Source organism: Heterodontus francisci, chromosome 45 (genome assembly GCF_036365525.1).
Source record: "Heterodontus francisci isolate sHetFra1 chromosome 45, sHetFra1.hap1, whole genome shotgun sequence".
NCBI classification, from domain to species: domain Eukaryota; kingdom Metazoa; phylum Chordata; class Chondrichthyes; order Heterodontiformes; family Heterodontidae; genus Heterodontus; species Heterodontus francisci.
In genome coordinates this window covers 10282727-10305351 of record NC_090415.1, presented here as the reverse complement: position 1 = coordinate 10305351, position 22625 = coordinate 10282727, and the positions used below count along the sequence as shown (strand labels likewise).

General features: G+C 43.6%; 1 long non-coding RNA gene across 1 annotated transcript; it reads right to left on the bottom strand.

Annotated features, from left to right (window-relative positions):
- Positions 1-1841: 1841 nt before the first annotated feature.
- Positions 1842-14201, bottom strand: LOC137356460 (uncharacterized). The gene is made up of 3 exons (XR_010971066.1): positions 14120-14201; positions 12956-13039; positions 1842-6529 (listed from the first exon to the last, which is right to left on the bottom strand). It is a non-coding gene; the product is annotated as an uncharacterized lncRNA (long non-coding RNA).
- Positions 14202-22625: the final 8424 nt, after the last annotated feature.

Here is a 22625-nt window from a genome sequence, read left to right as displayed (position 1 = left end):
AGAGAAAGAAGGAGAGAGAGGGAAAGACAGATGGAGGGACAGAGAGAGAAGGAGAGAGAGGGACTGTCAGGGCGGAAAAGACAGATGAAGGGTCAGAGTGTTCGGTGCTGTATCACTCTGTGACTCTAAGTACTCCAGATGATTCTCACCAAGGCCTTGTATAACTGCAGTAAGACATCTGTGCTCCTGTACTCAAATCCTCTTGCAACGAAGGCCAACATACCATTTTCCTTCCTAATTGCTTGCTGCACCTGAATGCTTGCTTTCAGCGACTGATGTACAAGGACACCCAGGTCTCATTGCACCTCCCCCTTTCCCTATCTATCACTATTCAGATAATAATCTGCTTTACTGTTTTAAAACCAAAGTGGATAACTTCACTTTTATCCAATTTATATTTCATCTGCGACACAGTTGCCTACTCACCCAACTTGTCCAAATCACATTGGAGCCTTTTGCATCCTCCTCACAGCTCACAATCCCCCCCCCCCCCAAACCCCACCCCCAGCTCTGTGTCATCTGCAAACCTGGAAATGTTACATTTACTTCCCTCATCCAAGTCTGTAAGATATATTGTGAATAGCTGGGGCTCAAGCACAGTTTCCTGCAGTACCCCACTGGACCCTGCCTGTCACCCAGAAATATACCCATTTATTCCTGCTCTGTTTCCTGTCTGTCAACTAATTCCCAATCCCTGCCAGTATATTACCCCCAATCCCATGTGCTTTAATTTTGCACACTAACCTCTTATGTGGGACCTTGTCAAAAGCCTTCTGAAAATCTAAATGCACCACATCCACTAGTTCTCCATTATCGAGTCTGCTAGTTACATCCTCAAAAAACTCCAGTGGATTTGTTAAGCATGACTTCTCTTTCGTAAAACTATCACATCCTTTATAATAGACTCCAGCATTTTCCCCACGACTGATGTAAGGTTCTGTCTGTAATTCCTTTTTTTTTCTCTCCCTCCTTGTTTTAAATAGTGGGGTTACATTTTCCACCCTCCAATCTGTACAAACTGCTCCAGAGTCTACAGAACTTTGGAATATCCGGTACTTCATATGTATCTCAGGCATTGTGGTGACAACTCTTTGTTTCACACGTTAATGTATCAATATGTATTTACTTGTGTTTAATTTAAAATATGGATTAACAATGTTTTATTGCTGTAGGTTTTATTCAATTCTTGTTTGTGAGTTGTAGCTTTTTATCCAATTTGTATCTCTGCAAAAGCAATTGTGAATGACAATCTTTCAATTTTAGAGTATGACCTGACATGTAATGTTAAATTCCATCAGTTTGTAGTAAATGAACTAATCCTGTATGTTTTTGTCTGACCCTTAGTGACATGTTTACACTGGTGTGTAATTTGTAGCTCAGTTTATATTGTGGGGTATGTTATTGGGATTCATTCTGTAGCTTTCAATCAGGTACATTTTGTCTGTTCTGTTTAAGATTTTGTATTTGAATTGTAGCCAAGCTGACACAGTGTATTTAAATCAGATAATGTGTGTGGTTTTGGACTGTGATTCATGTATCTATCAGTCAGTTGCAGAGAAATAGAAACAAATACTATCTCTATGCTCTGTTTGACTATTGGATTGATAATGTGTCTCTTTGGGATCAGTGTGGGTCTGACTACTTCTTTTGTTTGTTACAGTGGAAATGATGACCTGACCGTGTCACTGTGCTTTGTGACTGATACTGTACCTAATATGTGTTGGAACGAGCTGGAGGTACTTTTCCATCTATTGACGAGTCATGACTTTCGTTCTGGTTCCTTCGAGTGTTTGCCTGGCAGAAAAAAAAGGTAACTCTTACACTTGAAGAACAGGTGAGTGAGAAGACACAAAAGTAATCAATGTAATATTTTCAATAATAATCATTCTGAGCAATCACAAAAGGAAAGTTCACACATAAGTGAGCGAGTGAGCAGCTGGGAAGGTCAGTTTGAAAGTAAACTTAATTTCCTTTTGTTTCCGGCGGAGGCCGGGGGGCTGCTGGGTAAGTAAAACACTATATATTTGGGCGGTTTCTGAACCCGAGACACCACACTTGTAGTGTCTCCCACCCGCCCTCCTCCTCTAACCAAAAAAAAAGGACTCGGTGGGGTGTTTATAAGGTAAGGCTTTTTCCATTTCTCTGGTTTTATCGTGATTGGTAAAAACTTTTCGTTCCTTTTTCATTTAACTAAGTTAAGCTTAAGATTAAAAATGGCAGGAGATCTCAGACCCGTGTCATGCTCCTCTTGCTCAATGTGGGAGCTCAGGGACATGACTGATGTCCCTGACTCCTTCACGTGCAGGAAGTATGTCCAACTGCAGCTCTTGTTAGACCGCATGACGGCTCTCGAGCTGCGGATGGACTCACTTTGGAGCATCTGCGATGCTGAGGAGGTCATGGATAGCACGTTTAGTGAATTGGTCACACCGCAGATTAGGATTGCTGAGGGAGAAAGGGAATGGGTGACCAAAAGGCAGAGAAAGAGCAGGAAGGCAGCGCAGGAGTCCCCTGCGGTCATCTCCCTCCAAAACAAGTATACCGTTTTGGATACTGTTGAGGGAGATGGCTCACCAGGGGAAGGCAGCAGTAGCCAGGTCCATGGCACCGTGGCTGGCTCTGCTGTTCAGAAGGGCGGGAAAAAGAGTGGAAGGGCTATAGTCGTAGGGGATTCGATTGTAAGGGGAGTAGATAGGCGGTTCTGTGGTCGAAAACGAGGCTCCCGAATGTTATGTTGCCTCTCAGGTGCACGGGTCAGGGATGTCTCAGATCGGCTGCAGAACATTCTAAAGGGGGAGGGTGAACAGCCAGTTGTCATTGTGCACATAGGCACCAATGATATAGGTAAAAAACGGGATGAGGTCCTACAAGCAGAGTTTAGGGAGTTAGGAGCCAAGTTAAAAAGCAGGACCTCAGAGGTAGTAATCTCAGGATTGCTACCAGTGCCACGTGATAGTCAGAGTAAAAATGAAAGAATAGTCAGGATGAACGCGTGGCTTGAGAGATGGTGCAGGAAGGAGGGGTTCAGATTTTTGGGACATTGGGACCGGTTCTGGGGGAGGTGGGACTATTACAAATTGGACGGTCTACACCTGGGCCGGACTGGAACCAATGTCCTTGGGGGTGCTTTTGCTAACGCTGTTGGGGAGGGTTTAAACTAATGTGGCAGGGGGATGGGAACCAATTGAGGTCAGTTGACAGTAAGGAGGTAGTAACAAAAGCCTGTAAGGAACTAGATAATGAAATCAGTGTGACTAAGGGGAAGAACAGGCAGGGAGCAGATGATGAATATAAAGGGACTGGTGGTCTGAGGTGCATTTGTTTTAATGCAAGAAGTGTAATAGGTAAGGCAGATGAACTTAGGGCTTGGATTAGTACCTGGGAGTATGATGTTATTGCTATTACTGAGACTTGGTTAAGGGAAGGGCATGATTGGCAACTAAATAACCCAGGATACCGATGCTTCAGGCGGGATAGAGAGGGAGGTAAAAGGGGTGGAGGAGTTGCATTACTGGTCAAAGAGGATATCACAGCTGTGCTGAAGGAGGGCACTATGGAGGACTCGAGCAGTGAGGCAATATGGACAGAACTCAGAAATAGGAAGGGTGCGGTAACAATGTTGGGGCTGTACTACAGGCCTCCCATAAGCGAGCGTGAGATAGAGGTACAAATATGTAAACAGATTATGGAAAGATGTAGGAGCAACAGGGTGGTGGTGATAGGAGATTTTAATTTTCCCAACATTGACTGGGATTCGCTTAGTGTTAGAGGTCCAGATGGAGCAGAATTTGTAAGGAGCATCCAGGAGGGTTTTCTAGAGCAGTATGTAAATAGTCCAACTCGGGAAGGGGCCATACTGGACCTGGTGTTGGGGAATGAGCCCGGCCAGGTTGTTGAAGTTTCAGTAGGGGACTACTTTGGGAATAGTGATCACAATTCCGTAAGCTTTAAAATACTCATGGACAAAGACGAGAGTGATCCTAAAGGAAGAGTGCTAAATTGGGGGAAGGCCAACTATACCAAAATTCGGCAGGAGCTGGGGAATGTAGATTGGGAGCAGCTGTTTGAAGGTAAATCCACATGTGATATGTAGGAGGCTTTTAAAGAGAGGTTGATTAGCGTGCAGGAGAGACATGTTCCTGTGAAAATGAGGGATAGAAATGGCAAGATTAGGGAACCATGGATGACAGGTGAAATTGTGAGACTAGCTCAGAGGAAAAAGGAAGCATACATAAGGTCTAGGCGGCTGATGAAAGACGAAGCTTTGAAAGAATATCGGGAATGTAGGACCAATCTGAAACGAGGAATTAAGAGGGCTAAAAGGGGTCATGAAATATCTTTAGCATACAGGGTTAAGGAAAATCCCAAAGCCTTTTATTCATATATAAGGAGAAAGAGGGTAACTAGAGAAAGGATTGGCCCACTAAAGGACAAAGGAGGAATGTTATGCTTGGACTCAGAGAAAATGGGTGAGATTCTAAACGAGTACTTTGCATCGGTATTCACCGAGGAGAGGGACATGACGGATGTTGAGGTTAGGAACAGATGTTTGATTACTCGAGGTCAAGTCGGCATAAGGAGGGAGGAAGTGTTGGGTATTCTAAAGGGCATTAAGGTGGACAAGTCCCCAGGTCCGGATGGGATCTATCCCAGGTTACTGAGGGAAGCGAGAGAGGAAATAGCTGGGGCCTTAACAGATATCTTTGCAGCATCCTTAAACACGGGTGAGGTCCCGGAGGACTGGAGAATTGCTAATGTTGTCCCCTTATTTAAGAAGGGTAGCAGGGATAATCCAGGTAATTATAGACCGGTGAGCCTGACGTCAGTGGTAGGGAAGCTGCTGGAGAAGATACTGAGGGATAGGATCTATTCCCATTTGGAAGAAAATGGGCTTATCAGTGATAGGCAACATGGTTTTGTGCAGGGAAGGTCATGTCTTACCAACTTAATAGAATTCTTTGAGGAAGTGACAAAGTTGATTGATGAGGGAAGGGCTGTCGATGTCATATACATGGACTTCAGTAAGGCGTTTGATAAGGTTCCCCATGGCAGGCTGATGGAGAAAGTGAAGACGCATGGGGTCCAAGGTGTACTAGCTAGATGGATAAAGAACTGGCTGGGCAACAGGAGACAGAGAGTAGCAGTAGAAGGGAGTTTCTCAAAATGGAGACGTGTGACCAGTGGTGTTCCACAGGGATCCGTGCTGGGACCACTGTTGTTTGTGATATACATTAATGATTTGGAGGAAGGTATAGGTGGACTGATTAGCAAGTTTGCAGACGACACTATGATTGGTGGAGTAGCAGATAGTGAAGGGGACTGTCAGAGAATACAGCAGAATATAGATAGATTGGAGAGTTGGGCAGAGAAATGGCAGATGGAGTTCAATCAGGGCAAATGCGAGGTGATGCATTTTGGAAGATCCAATTCAAGAGTGAACTATACAGTAAATGGAAAAGTCCTGGGGAAAATTGATGTCCAGAGAGATTTGGGTGTTCAGGTCCACTGTTCCCTGAAGGTGGCAACGCAGGTAAATAGAGTGGTCAAGAAGGCATACGGCATGCTTTCCTTCATCGGACGGGGTATTGAGTAAAAGAGTTGGCAGGTCATGTTACAGTTGTATAGGACTTTGGTTCGGCCACATTTGGAATACTGCGTACAGTTCTGGTCGCCACATTATCAAAAGGATGTGGATGCTTTGGAGAGGGTGCAGAGGAGGTTCACCAGGATGTTGCCTGGTATGGAGGGCGCTAGCTGTGAAGAGAGGTTGAGTAGATTAGGATTATTTTCATTAGAAAGACGGAGGTTGAGGGGGGACCTGATTGAGGTGTACAAAATCATGAGAGGTATAGACAGGGTGGATAGCAAGAGGCTTTTTCCCCCAGAGTGGGGGATTCAATTACTAGAGGACACGAGTTCAAAGTGAAAGGGGAAAAGTTCAGGGGGGATATGCGTGGAAAGTTCTTTACGCAGAGGGTGGTGGGTGCCTGGAACGCGTTGCCAGCGGAGGTGGTAGATGCGGGCACGATGGCGTCTTTTAAGATGTATCTAGACAGATACATGAATGGGCAGGATGAAAAGAGATACAGAACCTTAGAAAATAGGCGACATGTTTAGATAGAGGATCTGGATCGGCGCAGGCTTGGAGGGCCGAAGGGCCTGTTCCTGTGCTGTAATTATCTTTGTTCTTTTGTTCTTTGTTATGCATTTACTCCCTCCACCACCAGTGCACAGTGTGTCCCATCTAAAAGATGTACTGCATCAACCTGAGGAAGTACCGTACAACAGCACCTTCCAAACCCATGACATCTGCTACTGACTGGAACATGGGCAGCAAGCTTATGAGAACATTACCACCTGCAATTTCATCTCTAGTTTGCACAACATCCTGACTTCAAAAATATAACACCATTCCTTCATCATCACTCAGCCCAAATTCTGGAACTCCCACTTTTATGAATGACATTCGTTCTGTAGCTGTTCATCAATGGTACAGTCTGAGTGTAGAACGTATTCTGCATCTGCCACTCTGAAAGACAGGATCGGTTTGTTTATATTTTAGGAACAATGAAGGAGCTCTTACACACCTAGATCTGTCCAAATATCTGTCCCTCTTTGTATGGTATGTGTGTGAGGGATTCATTCTTTATCTCAGAATGTGGAATGTGACTATTTTGTTTTTTTCTCTGTCACTTACTGATATGTGCATGTGCACTTTTCACTCTATCTGCAGCTTCTGATGTGAGTGGATTGTTTTATGTACCTGTCATTTACTGATGAATTGAACGGTGGTTTTGGTTTGTATCACTCACTTTCTCTTACGTGAATATGAGTATTCCTTCGTACTTGTCAATTACTGGTATTGAAGTAAGATCTTTAAACTGCACCTAATACAAAGCAAAATACTGTTAATGCTGGAAATTGGAAATAAAAGCAGAAAATTCGGTAAATACACAGCAGGACTGCCAGCATCTGTGGAGACAGAAACAGAATTAGCCTTTCAGGTCAATGACCTTTCATCAGAAAGGTCTGTCCTGATCAAAGGTCATTGACCTGAAATGTGAACGGAATTTCTCTCTCCACAGGTGCTACCAGACTTGCAGAGTATTTCCAGCATTTTCCATTTTCATTTACACTGTACATGGACATGTACATTTTCTGGCAAGTGAATGTGGGATCAATATTTAACCTTTCAGTTCTGATATGCAAATGAGGATTTTACCCAACATGTTGTCAGTTCCTGCAGTGCAAATATCTGATTTATTCTGTAACTTTATGATTGTGGTAATTGATTGTGGGTTTGACCCTGCATCTACCAGTCTCTGTAATGTGAATGTGGCTATTACTCTGTATTTATCTGTGCACAATTTGTGAGTGTTTGTTTTCCTCTCTGTGTCTGTTTCTGACATGTAAATGTGGATTCTGCTATGTACCTCAGTTACTTTATGTGTATGTGCTTTATTCTGTTTCTGTCCATCTGTTGTGAGTGTAATATTTTCCCTGTACCTATCAGCATCACACTTCTTTGTATGGCCATTATTCTGCACTTGTTGGTTTATGGTAGTGCTTGAATTATTCTTTCCCTCTCATTCCCTGATATGCTACTGTAAATTTTCCTCTTCACTTGTCAGATTCCACTCTGTGATAATGTTGTTTCACTGTCTGTCTGCGTCTGTATGCTATTGTAAGATTTACTGTGTGCCCATCAGCTTCTGGTATTTAATTATGGAGTTCACATTGTAACATTCAATTTGATCTGTGTGAATCTGCTTCTGCCTTGAACTGACAGTTTCTATTCTGTAAGTGTACATTTACAAGTGCACTTGTTAATTTCTGCTAAATAACTGTTTGTTTTACTCTGTGCATGTCAGTTGCTGCAATGGGAAGATGGGAAAGGTTTTTAATTCTGAAAATGGCTATTACTGATAAGTGAGTGTGGGTTTTACTCTGTAACCCTCATTCTCTGGTATTTGAGTTTGTGTCTTTTTCTTCCGGTTAGCTGTTACGCTCACTTCTCTGAAGTAAACCTCCTTTGAACCGCCTCCAACACATTTACTTCCTTCCTTAAAGAAGGAGACCAAAACTGCACACAGTATTCTAGATGTGGTCTCACCAATGACCTGTATAACTGAAGTATAACAGGCTTGTCATTTTCAATTCCTCTCATAATAACTTTTTTGACTCATGCACGAGAACACCTAGATCCCTCTGCACCCCAGAATTCTGCAGTCACGCTACACTGATGTATCTTTTGATCTCCCTGACAAAGTGAACAACTTCACATTTTCTCACATTGTACATCATCTGCCAGATTTCTGCCCTGTCACTCAACCTATCTATATCAATCTGCAACCTCCTTCTGTCCTCTTAACAACATACTTTCCTACCTATCTTTGTTTCATCTGCAAATTTAGCTGCCATGCCATCGCTTCCCTCATCTAAATCATTGATATAAATTGTAAAAAGTGGAGATCCCAGCACTCATCACATCCTGTCAATCAGAAAAGGACCCATTTATGCATTCTCTGTTTTCTGCCAGCCAGTCAATCTTCTATCCATGCCAATATGTTACCCACTGCGCCATGAGCTCATACATTGCACAATAACCTTTTATGTGGCACCTTGTCAAATACCTTCTGGAAATCCAAGTACTTTATGTCAAAGGGTACCCCTTTATCCACACCGCATGTTAGTCCTTCAAAGAACTTCAATAAATCAGTTAAACATGATTTCCTCTTCACAAAACCATGCTGAATATTCCTGATGACCTTGTGTTTTTCAAAATGCCCAGCTATAGCCTCCTCATTGAGCAATTCTACCACCTTCCTGATCACAGGGGTTAAGCTATAGGGGTCTATAGTTACCCTGATGAAGGGTCACTGACCTGAAATGTTAACTCTGCATCTCTCTCCACAGATACTGCCAGACCTGCTGAGTATTTCCCACATTTATTGTTTTTATTTCAAATTTCCAGCATCTGCAGTATTTTGCTTGAAGATTACTATAGTTACCCTTTCTCTGCCTCCCTACCTTCTCGAATAGAGGGGTTATATTTTCTACAGTCCAATCTGAAGCAACCTTTCCAGAATCTTGCGAATTTTGAAAAATTAACACCCACAAATCTATTACTTCAGTAGCCACCATTTTAAGACACTAGGATGAACACCAACAGGACCCAGGGACTTGTCAGCCCACAGCTCCATCAGTTTACTCAGTGCTGCTTCCCTGGTGATTGTAATTTCAACAAGTTCCTCTCTTCCATCCACCTCTTGATTTACAGCTATTACAGGAATGATTTTTGTCTCCGCTATTGTTAAGACAGAAGGAATTTTTTTATTCATTTCTTCTGCCATTTTCTTATTACCAAACTTTAACTCCCAATTTTCATTCCATAGAGGACCAACACTCAATTTACTTAAACTTTTCCTTTTCAAATACCTGCAGAAACCCTTGCTATCCGTTTTTAGATTTCTAGCTAGCTTACTCCCATGCTCTAATTTCTTTTCTCCTGATTAACCTTTGGTCAGAATATATAGAATGGCACAGAATGACTCAATCATCTGACCTGTCACTCATCTTTGCACAATTCTCTGCCTTTTCATTCAGGTTGATGCCTTCCTTAACTTCTTTAATCAACCATGGATGGAGGGTCCTCCCCTTGGAATTATTCTTTATAGTAGGGATATACTTATTTTAAGTATTCTGAAATATCCACTTAAATGTCTGCCACTGCTTCTCAATTGAACTATCTCCTGGCCCAGTAACCCAGTTCACTTCAGCTAGCTCAGCTTTTATGCCCACATAGCTGCCTTTATTTAAGTTTACAATACTAGTCTTTGACACACTCCTCTCACTTTTAAACTGGATGCAAACTTCAGTCACATTGTGATCATTGCTACCAAGAGGTGCCTTTATCTGAGGTCATTAATTAATCCTGTCAAATTGCACAATACCCAGTCGAAAATAACCTGCTCGCCGGATGGTTCTAGAAGATGCTGCTCGAAGAAACGATCTCGAAAGCATTCTATGAACTCCTCATACAGGCTTCGATTACCAATCTGATTTTTTCCAGTTTATATGTTGACTAAAATCACCCATTATTATTTCCATCCCTTTATCACAAGCACCCATTAGTTATTCTTGAATCCTTCATCCTACATTGTGATTACTGTCTGGGGGCCTGTCGACAACTCCCACAAGTGCCTTTTTTCCTGACTATTCCTCATCTCCACTCAAACCGATTCTACATCCTGATCTCCTGAACCAAGGTCATGTCTAACTATTGCAACAATACGATCCTTGATTAACAGTGCCACCCCTCCACATTTACCTCGCTTCCTGTTCTTCTTGAATGTTATATATCCATCAATATTGAGGACCCAATCCTTGTCATCCTGCAACCATGTCTCCATAATGGCTATGAGATCACATTTATTTACATCAACATGTGCTATCAGTTCCTCTACTTTGTTATGAACGCTATGTGCATTCAGATAAAGAGCCTTTGGTTTTACCTTTTTGTTATCTTTGTCACATCTAGTGTTGACTGTCGGTCTGCTCTTAGGTTTTTTTTCTCTTTGCCCCTTCCTGCCATTCACTGGCCTTCATTTCCCCTGTTACTATTGTGTTCTCCTGCCCTGACTCTAACCCTTGATTTGTTACATCTACTAAAGCTTGATCCCTCTACCCCTTTGTTTAGATCAAGTGCCTGTCTACATCCCTAGTTATATGGTTTTCTCGAACACTGGTCCCAGCTCAGTTCAGGTATAGACTGTTCGAACGGTACAGCCTCCACTTTCCCTAGTACTGGTGCCAATGCCCCACAAACTGAAACTGACTTCTCCCACACCAGTCTTGGCGGGTGTACGTTTCACTGTATATCTCTCAATCCCTCGTCTACAATTTACCTCCGTCAGTTTTGGATTTTGAGTGTGGTTTTATCAGCACCTGTCAGTTTGTTTTATGTGAGAAATGTCTTATTCTGTACCTTTCAGCTTCTTGTGTGTAAAAGTATCTGGGTTGTACTTTGTCCCCATCAGTATATGGTATGTGAGTGTGGATTTGACAGTTAATATTACATTCTTGGGTGTATATGTGGGAGTTCACACTTTATCTTTGATTGTCTAGTAGCCAATTTAAGGTCTGACTTGTGCCCTTAAATGTCTCATGTGTAGCTGAGGCTTTTAACCTCTCTCTGTCACTGTCTGGTATAAGAGTAAGAGTTTCAGTCTGGTTTTTGAGTGTGGATTTTACACCACATCTCTACTTGCTCTCCGATGTGATATTTAATCTGTACATGCCAGTTTCTGACATGTGGCTGTGTGGTTTACTTTGTACATTGTCATTCTCTGATATGTGACTGCCAATTTTATTCTGAACCTGTCTGTTTTTTATTTCTGTTTGTGTGAGTTTTAACCTGTATCTGTCAGTATCTGGTATATGAATCTTCTTAATTATGTGCGTGTTGATCTGTATCTGTGAGGGTCTGAAGTGCAATTGTTAGGTTTTCTTTGTACCTGTCAGTGTCTCTTATGGATGAGAGACTTTCACTCTCTAACTGTTAATTTCTTGCAATTCATTATGGATTTCACACTGTCTCTGTCAGTCTCTGGTAGTTAAGTCTGGCATTTTTACTGTATCTCCTAATTTCTGATATGTGAATGTTGATTTTAATGTGTACCTCTTGGTTTCTCCTATGTGAGTCCTTTTACAATCTGTTTCTGCCAGTTTCTCATATGTGAGGGTGGCATTTATTCTGTACCTGTTACTTTCCGAAATGTGGGAAGAATTTACTCTTTCCCTGTCAGTTGCTGATATGTGAATGTGGGTTTATTCTGGATCTTTCAATCTTTGGAATTTGAGTCCATGCTTTACCCTATATCTGTTTGCTTCTGTTAAGTGAATGAGGGATTAAATCTGTTCCAGTGCATTGATTGTATATGAATGTAGTTTTCAGTCTGTACCTGTCAGTTGATGAAAAATGAAGGTGGTTTTATTTATCTTTCTGCCAGATTTCGTTATGTGACTGTTGATTTATTCTGTACCTGTTATTTTCTAGGATATGATTGTGGTTTTTGATCTGGACCTGTCAGTTTCTATTACTTGAGTGAGTTTTACTTTGCACCAGTTGTCTTCTGTTATGTGAGTGTCAGTTCTCAGCTGCACCGGTAAAGTTAAGGTAATATAGTGTGGGTTTATTCTGTATCTTTCAAACTCTAGTGTGTGACATGGGGCCTTTCTCTGAATCTATCGATTTCTGCTCTGTAACTGTACGTTTTAAACTGCAACATACAGTTCCTGATAGGTGTGTGAGCACATTTTCTTTTTTCTGCAGCTATCTATGTCTACTACAATGTCTATGTGTGTTATTCCTAGATTTCAATTTCTGTTATTGAAGAATTGATTTTCCTTTGTGCTTCTCAGTCTCTGCAATGTGTCCATGTCTGTTACTGGTAACTGTCTGTCTCTGTTAGGTGACTCTGGTGTTATTCTCTATCTGACAGTCTCTTGCCTGTGAGGGGTTTCATTTTCTTCTCTGTATCTGTCAGTTTCCTTTCTGTGGCTGAATGTTTTAATCTTTACTTAAACTTTTTAATAATTTGTAAATGTGAATTTCACTTTGTGCCTGTCTGTTTACATTATATGAATGTGTTTATTTTTATTTTGTCAACATCAGTTTCAGGCATGTGAGGGTGAGATTCACTGTCTCCAGGATGCACCCTCTTGTGAGATTGACAGAGTGCCTTTTAATCTGATAGTGGGTTCTGCTTTTGAACTTGACCTAACTTTCAGCTGTATTAATTTGGAATGGATTGGATACAATGTCTGTCTCTTCTGATTTGTTTGATTGCTGAATTGGAAATGTGTCTCTAAACTTAGGATCAGTGAAACTTTGACTACATCTGCTTCTTGTGACAATGCCATGAACTGAAGGCCTATGGGAGTGGTACTGTACCTTGTCTGTGATGGAAGGAGCCGACTGCACTTTCCCTTGTGCCTGGGAATCATCACATTCATTCTGCTCCCTTGAACTATTTGCCTACAGAAAATAAAGAAAACTATGTCTTGTAAGTCACGATCAGTTGAGTTGGAAGCTAGAAAAGAGATTAATGTAACATTTCAATTAATAATATTTATGACTAATCACAAAGGCGAACCAAAAATACAAAGAATATCACTGTCTGATTCCACTGCAGCTCTCAGCATCTGCTGACGAGGTGTCTTGGCAGTTTCACAGCAATTTTGGGACATCCAGAAACAAGCCAACATCTACACTGCTCCAAGGTTGGGACGACCTGATGGAGCAGGGATATTTGTGCAGGTCAGGTTTCTATTTCCATCTGGCATTATAATGTAATCACCTAAGAACTAGGAGCAGGAGTCAGCCATTCAGCCTCTCCAGCCTGATCCACCATTTAATAAAATCATGTCTGATTTGATCTTGGCTTCAGCTCCATTATCCTGCCTGGCTAAAAACCCATTACTCCCTTGTAGATTAAAAAAACTCATCCTTGAATATATTTAATCATCAGCATCCACTGCTCTCTTAGGTATAGAATTCCTTAGATTAATGACGCTTTGAGAGATGAAATTCTTCCTTACCTCCGTCTAAAATGGGAGACTCCTTATTCTGAAACTGTGCGGCGTGGTTCTTGATTCCCTCAAGAGGGGAGATATCTTTGCAGCATCTACTCTGTCAAGACCCCTCAGAATCTTACATTTTTTCGATAAGATTAGATCTGATTATTATAAACTCCAATGAGTGTAACACAACCTGCTCAGCCTTTTCCTCATAACGCAACCTATTCATCGCAGGAAGCAACCGAACGAACCTTGCCTGAACTGCATCCAATGCACGTATATATCCCTCATGAGCGAAGGAGACCACAACTGCATCCAGTAATCCAGGTGAGGTCTCAACAACACCCTGCAGAGTTGGAGAAAGACTTTCCTACATTTATATTCCATCCCCCTTGCAATAAATGCCAACAGTCAGGCTCTCTTTTCACTATTCACTTTTCAATAACAACAAACAGCGTGAAATAGGAGCTAAACCAGGGACAAGTATTACAGGATGAGGAGAGAAAACAGCCATGAATTTCAACAACAGCTTCTTCACCTTTTGTCTCACTTACGCATTGCACACGCACAGCCCTAGAAATGCCTCTGCCTTCCGCCGCTCACTCCATGTTACAGGATCACTTCCTGCCTCACTCTGTCTCTTGCAGCCTCGCTGGCGGTCGGGTGATAATCAGCGGAGTGGGCGGGGCTATGCCGCGCATGCGCTTCTTTAGGCAACGTTGTGAAATTCAATAAAATCAATTGGAACTTTATCCAGTTGAGTTTTTTTCACATTTTGAGCAATGAAACCGGGGCTGTGGGTAAGATAGTGATGTTTCCCTTCTGGGAGATTACCCCTTTGTGAAGTTCAACTTGAGATTATTCTCTGCAGTCTGCTTGCTGTCCTTCAGCCCGGCTTCTCAAAGCAATCCTCTGAGGGAGTCGGTGTGTTTGCTGGGATCGCGCAGGAGTTAATATCTGACAATAACAGTCCTACATTCATGTCAGCAGATTTAAACTGTCGGTCACTGAGAGTCATAGCGAACGGTTTGAGCTGAAAGATTGCAGAGAGCTCAACAGGGCAGAAACAAGTTAAATTTGGGACATTGTGTGCCTCACTTTCGGACACGTCCTCGGAATGTGAGATTAATAATGTGGCTGCCTGTTGCACCATATCAGTGAGAGATGAGTTTGTATCGTCGCTCTCCCCTGGCGGAACTTTCGAGATGAAACAAATCTTACAGTTCAGCCTACAACTCAATAATTACAGGCTCAGTCGTGGGCAAAATATTGGAATCCATTCAGAGAGACAGGATAAACTGTCACTTAGAAAGACAAAGATTAATCAAGCATAGTCAGCGTGGATTTGTGAAGGGAAGATCTCGTCTGACCAACTTGATCCAATTTCTTGAAGAAGTAACAAGGAAGTTGTATGATGGCACTGTAGTTGATGCGGTCTAGATGGATTTTAGCAAGGATTTTGACAAGGTCCCACATGGCAGACTGGTTAAAAAAAATAAAATCCCGCGTGATCCAGGAAAATGCAGTAAGCTGGATGCAAATTAGGTTTAGTGACAGGCAATAAATGGTAATTGTTAACGGGTGTTTTTGAGATTGGAGGGCTGTTTCCATTGGCGTTCCGCTTGGCTCAGGACTGGGTCACCTGCTCATTGTGGTATATATTAATGATTTGAACGTAAATGAACGGAACATGAATAAGAAGCTTACAGATGACATAAAAATTGGTCGTGTGATAGAAAACGAGGAGGATTGCTGTAGGCTGCAGGAAGATGTTGATGGTCTGGACATATGAGCAAAAAATGGCAAATGGAATTCAACCCGGATAAGTGTGAGGCGATGCATTTTGGGAGGTCAAACAAGGCAAAGGAATACACGATTAATGGGAATATACTGAGTTGTGTAGAGAATGTGAGGGACCTTGGAGTAAATGTCCACTGACCCAGAAGGTAGCAGGACAGGTCGATAAGGTGGCTAAGAAGGCATATGGAATCCTTCCCTTTATTAGCTGAGGTATAGAATATAATAGCAGGAAGGTTATCCTGGAAATATATCAACCATTGGTTAGGCTACAAATTGAGTACTGTGTGCAGTTCTCATCACCTCATTATAGAAGTGATGTAATTGCATTATAGAGGGTACAGAGGAGATTTACGAGGACATTTTCGGGACCTAAAAATGCAGCTATGAGGAAAGATTGGGTGAGCTGGGATGTTCTCCTTGGAACAGAGAAGGGTAGATCTGATTGAAATATATCACATTTTGAGAGGCCCGGATAGAGTGGAGGTCAATGGCCCATTTACCTTCATAGAGAGTGACTCGGGGGCAAAGACTTAAAGTGCTTGGTAGAAAGATTAGAGGGGAAATAAGGGAAAGTTTTCCTCACCTAGCAATGCAAAACTGGGCATCCATGAGGGTCGGTGGGCCATTTGGATTAATGTGTACAGTACTGGTCTCCTTATTTAAGGAACGGTGTAAATGCATTGGAGGCAGTACAGAGAAGGTTTACTAGGCTGGAATGGACGGGCTGTCTTAAGAGGAAATATTGGACAAGCAAAGCTTCTATCCGCTGGAACTTAGAATAGTAAGATGTGACTTGATTGAAACATATAATATGTTATATGAGAGGACTTGACAGGGTGGATGTGGAAAGGATGTTTCCCGTTGTGGGAGAATCTATAACAAGGGGTCACTGTTTAGAAATAAGGGGTCGCACATTTAAGACAGATGAGGAGATTTTTTTTCTCAGAGGGTCGTGAGACTTGGGAATTCTCTTCCTCAGAAGGCAAAGGAAGCAGAGACTTTGAATATTTTTCAGGTCCAGGTAAATAGATTCTTAACAAGAAAGGGAGTGTAGAAAACCGGGTCGTGCTGGAAATGTGGAGTAATCAGTTCAGAAATAAACTTATTGAATGGCAGAGCAGGCTCGAAGGGCTGAGTGGCCTTCTCCTGCTCCTAATTCGTATGTTCGTATACGATGAGCGAGGTACCAACAGCAGCAGAATTGTACTCAACCCCAACCTTTAAGCTCATGGCCCGGCATATCCCTCACTCTACAATTAACATCAAACCAGGAGACCAAACGTGATTCAATGAAGAGTGCAGCAGGGCATGCCAGAAGCAGCACCAGGCATACCTCAAAACGAGGTCTCAACCTGGTGAAGCTACAACACAGGATTACTTGCATGTCAAACTGCGTATGCAGCATCCGATAGACAGAGCCAAGCGATTTCATAACCAATGGATCAGATCTAAGTGCTGCAGTCCTGTCACATCCAACCGTGAATGGTGGTAGACAACTAAACAACTAACTGGAGGAGGTGGCTCCACAAATATCCCCATCTTCAATGATGAGGGAGCCCAGCACATCAGTGCAAAAGATAAGGTTGAAGCTTTTACAACAATCTTCAGTAGAAGTGCCGAGTTGATGATTCATCTCAGACTATTCCTGAAGGCCCCAGCATCACAGATGGCAGACTTCAGCCAATTCGAATCACTCCGTGTGACATCAATTATTGACTAAAGGTGCTGGATACTGCCAAGACTCTGGGTTCTGACAATGTTCTCCAATAGGACTGAAGACCTGTGCTCCAGAACTTGCTGCGCCCATAGCCAATCTGTTCCAGTACAGCTACAACACTGACATGTACCTAGCAATGTGGAATATTCCCCAGGTATGTCTTGGACACCAAAAGCAGGACAAGTCCAAGCTGGCTAATTAGACCCCATCAGTCTACTCTCAATCATCAATAAAGTGATGGAAGGTGTCATCAACAGTGCCATCAAACGGCAGTTGCTCAGTAATAACCTGGTCAGTGACGCTCAGTTTGTGTTCCGCCAGTGCCACTCAGCTCCTGACCACATTACAGCCTTGGTTCAAACATGGGCAAAAGAGCTGAACTCAAGAGTGAGAAGAAAGTGACTGCCCTTGACATCAAGGCAGCATTTGACCAAGTATGGCATCAAGGAACCCGAGCAAAACTGAGGTCAATGGGAATCAGTGGGAAAACTCTCTGCTGGTTGGAGTCATACCTAGTGCAAAGGAAGATGGTTGTGGTTGTTCGAAGTCAATCATCTGAACTCCAGGACATCACTGCAGGAGTTCGTCAGTGTAGTGTCCTAGGCCTAATCATCTTCAGCTGCTTCATCAATGACTTTCCTTCAATCATAAGGTCAGAAGTGGGATGTTCACTGATGATTGCACAAGGTTCAGCATGATTCGTGACTCCTCAGCAACTGACGCAGTCTGTGTAGAAATGCAGCAAGACTTGGACAATATCCAGGCTTGTGCTGATAAGGGGCAAGTAACATTCACGCCACACAAGTGCCAGGCAACTACCATCTCCAACAAGAGGGAATCTAACCATCTCCCCTTAACATTCAATGGCAATTAGCATCGCTGAATCCCCCCACTATCAATATCCTCGGGTCTACCATTGACCAGAAACTGAACTGGAGTAGCTATATAAATACCGTGGCTACAAGAGCAGATCAGAGGATAGGAATCCTGCGACGAGCAAATAACCTGCTGACTCCCCAAAGCTTGTTCACCATTTACAAGGCGGGAGTCAGGAGTGTGATGGAATACTCTCCACTTGCCTGGATGCGTTCAGATCCAACAACACTCAAGAAGCTCGACACCATCCTGGACAAAGCAGCCCACTTGATTGCCACCCCATGCACAAACATTCACTCCCTCCACCACCGACACACAGTAGCAGCAATGCGTACCATCCACATGATGCACTGCAGCAACACACCAAGGCTTTTTAGACAGCACCTTGCAAACCCGCGAACACTACCAACTAGAAGCACAAGGGTAGTAGATGCATGGGACCACCATCACCTGCCAGTTCCCCTCCAAATCACACATCATCCTGACTTCGAACTATATTGCCATTCCTTCACTGTCGCTATGTCAAAATTCTGGAACTCCCTTCCTAACAACACTATGATTGTACCTGCCTCACATGGAGTGTAGCGGTTCAAGAAGCCATCTCACCACAACCTCCTCAAGGGCAGTTATGGATGGGCAATAAATGCTGGCCAAGCCAGCAACACCCACATCATATGAATGAATAAATCAAACAGGGTGGTGATGGTCTGGAACTCACTGCCTGAAAGGGTAGTTGAAGTATAAACCTTCAAATCATTCAAAAGAAGTCTGGATATTCATCTCAAGTGCCGTAATCTGCCGGGTTACGGACCAAATGCTGGCAGGTGGGATTAGAATGGGTGGACATTTTTTCGGCTGGCACAGATACGATGGGTCAAGTGGTTCCTTTCTGTGCCATAAACGTTCAATGTTTCTATGATTCTGAGTGAATGCATATCTCTCCTTCTCACCACCACCCCAGCCTCTCGCCCACTCCAGATCTTTCCCTCTCTGCCTTTTTTTTCGCTATTGATGCTGTCTCTCTCCCTCTGCCTTTGGTGCTGTATCTATGTTGGCGATACAGTTACTGAGTGTTATGTGTATGCATTCTATTGTAGTACTGATAGTCTCTCTCTCTCTCTCTCTCTCTGATGATACAGGTGAAGGTGAAATACTGTTGTTCAGTGTGATATGGACACACAGTTGGAAATTATAATAATAAAAGCAAAATACTGCGGATGCTGGAAATCTGAAATAAAAACAAGAAATGCTGAAAATACTCAGCATGTCTGGTAGCATCTGTGGAGGGAGAAGCAGAGTTAACGTTTCGTGTCAGTGACCTTTCTTCGAACCCCTTCAGCACTATGTCACCTTCACCTGTATCATCAGAGAGAGAGACACACACAGACAGACATAGTCCCTCACTCGCTCTATCAGTACTACAATAGAAAGCATACATAAAACACTCACTAACTGTATCGGGAACATAGATACAGCACCAAAGGCAGAGGGAGAGACACAATTCCGAAGAAAGAGTCACTGACCCGAAACGTTAACTCTGTTTCTCTCTCCACAGATGCTGCCAGACCTTTTGGAAATGTAAGACTGATACACTCTCTCTCTCCCTCTCTCACCCCTCTCTCTCTTTCACTCTCCCTCTCTCTGTCCCTCTGTTGCTGTATGTTAAAGGGTAATGGTGTTATTGAGTGTGTTATGGACACGCTGAACAGACGTGCAGCACTGCAACAGTGAACTCTCCTCCGGTGCCGCGGGTGAGACGGTCACTGTCACTTCTCCGCTCGGTCCGTTCTAATCTGACGGTGCATTTATCTGTCTTCAGTCCTGCATCGAAGGACGGAGAGAACCAGCCTGTCACTGCCTGGAACAAAAAAAAACACAGCGTCTGAATGTGGGATTATTCTGTAACTGGACATCTCTCCTTGTTGACAATGGGATGTCTGGGACACCTGGAAAAATATGGATAGACTATAGGAAGAGACAGTCGATAATTTGTATTTTCACCGTCAGGAAACATGTTTATATGTGCGATCAATAACATCAAACCGGACAGTAGTTTGAACACATTCAAAGCTGTGATTTGCTCTTGCCGTCGAACCTAATAAACAGACAACATTCGCAGCGCCAGTCTCAGAGTGTTTAACACTTACTGAGTCTAGAAAATACAAATACCCACCGTGAATCCGCAGCACAGGCCGAGCGGAGGGGAAATCCTGTCCTATAAAAGCGCTAAATTGAGCGAACAGTTCGGCCTGAGATTGTGTGGATGTGAATATTGTGTAAGAGAGTGTATTAAAGGGACGGGCGCGTTAGTCTAATGCCACTGTGTTTGTGGGTCTGGTCTCATCGCCGGATTTCCGAGTCCCTCTTGTGTAAAAAAACAAGATTTTCCAGTCAAAGAAGCACTTTGCTCCCCTTCTAATCCTCAAAGTGGGAATTCAGTGTCGTTTGTTTGTTGCTTTCAAGATTTTAGTCGAAAAGTATGGAACATGTCAGCGATCGGCTGAGAGAGAGTCATCAGTGCAGCAATGAAACGGGTTTCAGTCGAAAATGGAGTCTTTACTTCAAGTGAAACCTTTGTGACAGCAAACATTCTGATGTCAGAGACAGGAAGGATCTAGCCTGGGACTCTGGAATACCCGAATTTCAGTGGAATTGGAGAGTTTAGGACCAGAGAGAAACACAGAGAGGCAGCAGGAGCCGGGAGCTGACAGCAGGTTGTCTCCGCCCCGTCCGCTCACTGCCTTTAAGTTGCTCAGTGCCGCCACCACCAGCTTCATTTCTGACCCAGTTCTGACTGACAGAGAGACTTTGTGCAGATTCCTGGACATGACCGAGACTGCAGCCGCCGAAACGGCTCCTCCAGCCGCCGCCGCTCAAGTCAAGACTCCCAAGAAGAAGAAAGCGGCTCCCCGGAAGGGGTCAGGCGGTCCCAAGTTGGGCGAGCTGATCCTCAAGACTGTGGCGGAATGCAGTGTCCGCAGTGGGATGTCACTGCAGGCAATAAAGAAGGCTCTGCGTGTTAAAGGTGTCGATGTGGAGAAGGGCAAGTTCCAAATCAAGCAAAGTATCAAGCGGCTTGTGGCGAAAGACTTCCTGGTGCAGACGAAGGGCACGGGGGCCTCCGGCACCTTCAAAATCGCGAAACAGGAAAAGAAGGGAAATGTGGTGAAGAAGATTAAGACAGGAGCAGCCAAGAGATCTTCAGTGAAGAAAACAGCTGCCAAGAAACTGATCACAAAGAAAACAGCCAAGAAATCCCCAGGGAAGAAAATAGTCGCCAAGAAAGTGAGCAGCAAGAAGACGGCAGCCAAGAAAGTGAGCAGCAAGAAGACGGCAACGCCAAAGAAGGCGGTAAAGAAAGCAACGCTTCCAAAAAAATCTCCAGCGAAGAATGCCAATAAAGCCAAGAGGGCCACGGGCGGAAAGCCTCCCAAGAAAGTCCAATCATCAAGGGGCGGGAAGAAGCCGAAAGCAGTAAAGGCTCAGAAAGCAGCTCCTGGAAAGAAGTGAAACAGCACGGGAAACTTGTAGACATCTGAACCCAAAGGCTCTTTTCAGAGCCACCCACGTCTCTCAGGAAAGAGCTGATCCCCCGATCAAATGATCCCTGTCCCGCAGTCGTGTGCACATTTCACCTGGAAATGATTTGAAGTAGATTAGATTAGATTAGATTAGAGATACAGCACTGAAACAGGCCCTTCGGCCCACCGAGTCTGTGCCGAACATCAACCACCCATTTATACTAATCCTACACTAATCCCATATTCCTACCAAACATCCCCACCTGTCCCTATATTTCCCTACCACCTACCTATACTAGTGACAATTTATAATGGCCAATTTACCTATCAACCTGCAAGTCTTTTGGCTTGTGGGAGGAAACCGGAGCACCCGGAGAAAACCCACGCAGACACAGGGAGAACTTGCAAACTCCACACAGGCAGTACCCGGGTCCCTGGAGCTGTGAGGCTGCGGTGCTAACCACTGCGCCACTGTGCCGCCCCTGGTGCCAGGTTCCCTGGTGACTCTCAACCCAGCCCTTCCTCACTCTCTGCAACAAATCAGGGATGTCCGGGCCTCACTGTCCCCGGGTATATGTTCGGTGAAGTCTCAGTTCATGCCCGTTTCAGGGCGACAGCCTGTAACACAGTAACACGGGCGAGATACCCCGCGTCACATCTCAAACCCCAATACATGATTTTGTATAATTCAGCTGGGGTTCGGTTTCAGTAAACTGCTCAATCCGTCTGGGAGGAGAGGTGTGCGGAAACAGGTTGACTTGTGATCGGAAGCACTGCACTTAGGCTTGTATATTTCTAACTTTTATTTGTTACAGATCCGTATTTAGACCGCCGGTTTTTGTTATCATTGGTGACAAAGACCGAATCTCCATGTTTTATGCTGAGCTCTAATGTCGAGAATTGTTTTTTGTTTGAATTGGCGGTTCGAGCAAGTGGGAGGCGGAGCGAGAGGATCAAAGACATTTCTCTGCTCTGTCTGTCACTCAGTTTCCTCCAGACCCGCCTCTGGCTCTCTGTCTCTTTCTCAGTCAGGTCGGGGCAGGCTGTATAAAAAGGCAGCAGAAAATACTCGTTTCTCATTCAGAATCGGTTTGTCTGAAGAAGCATCATGACAGGAAGAGGTAAAGGAG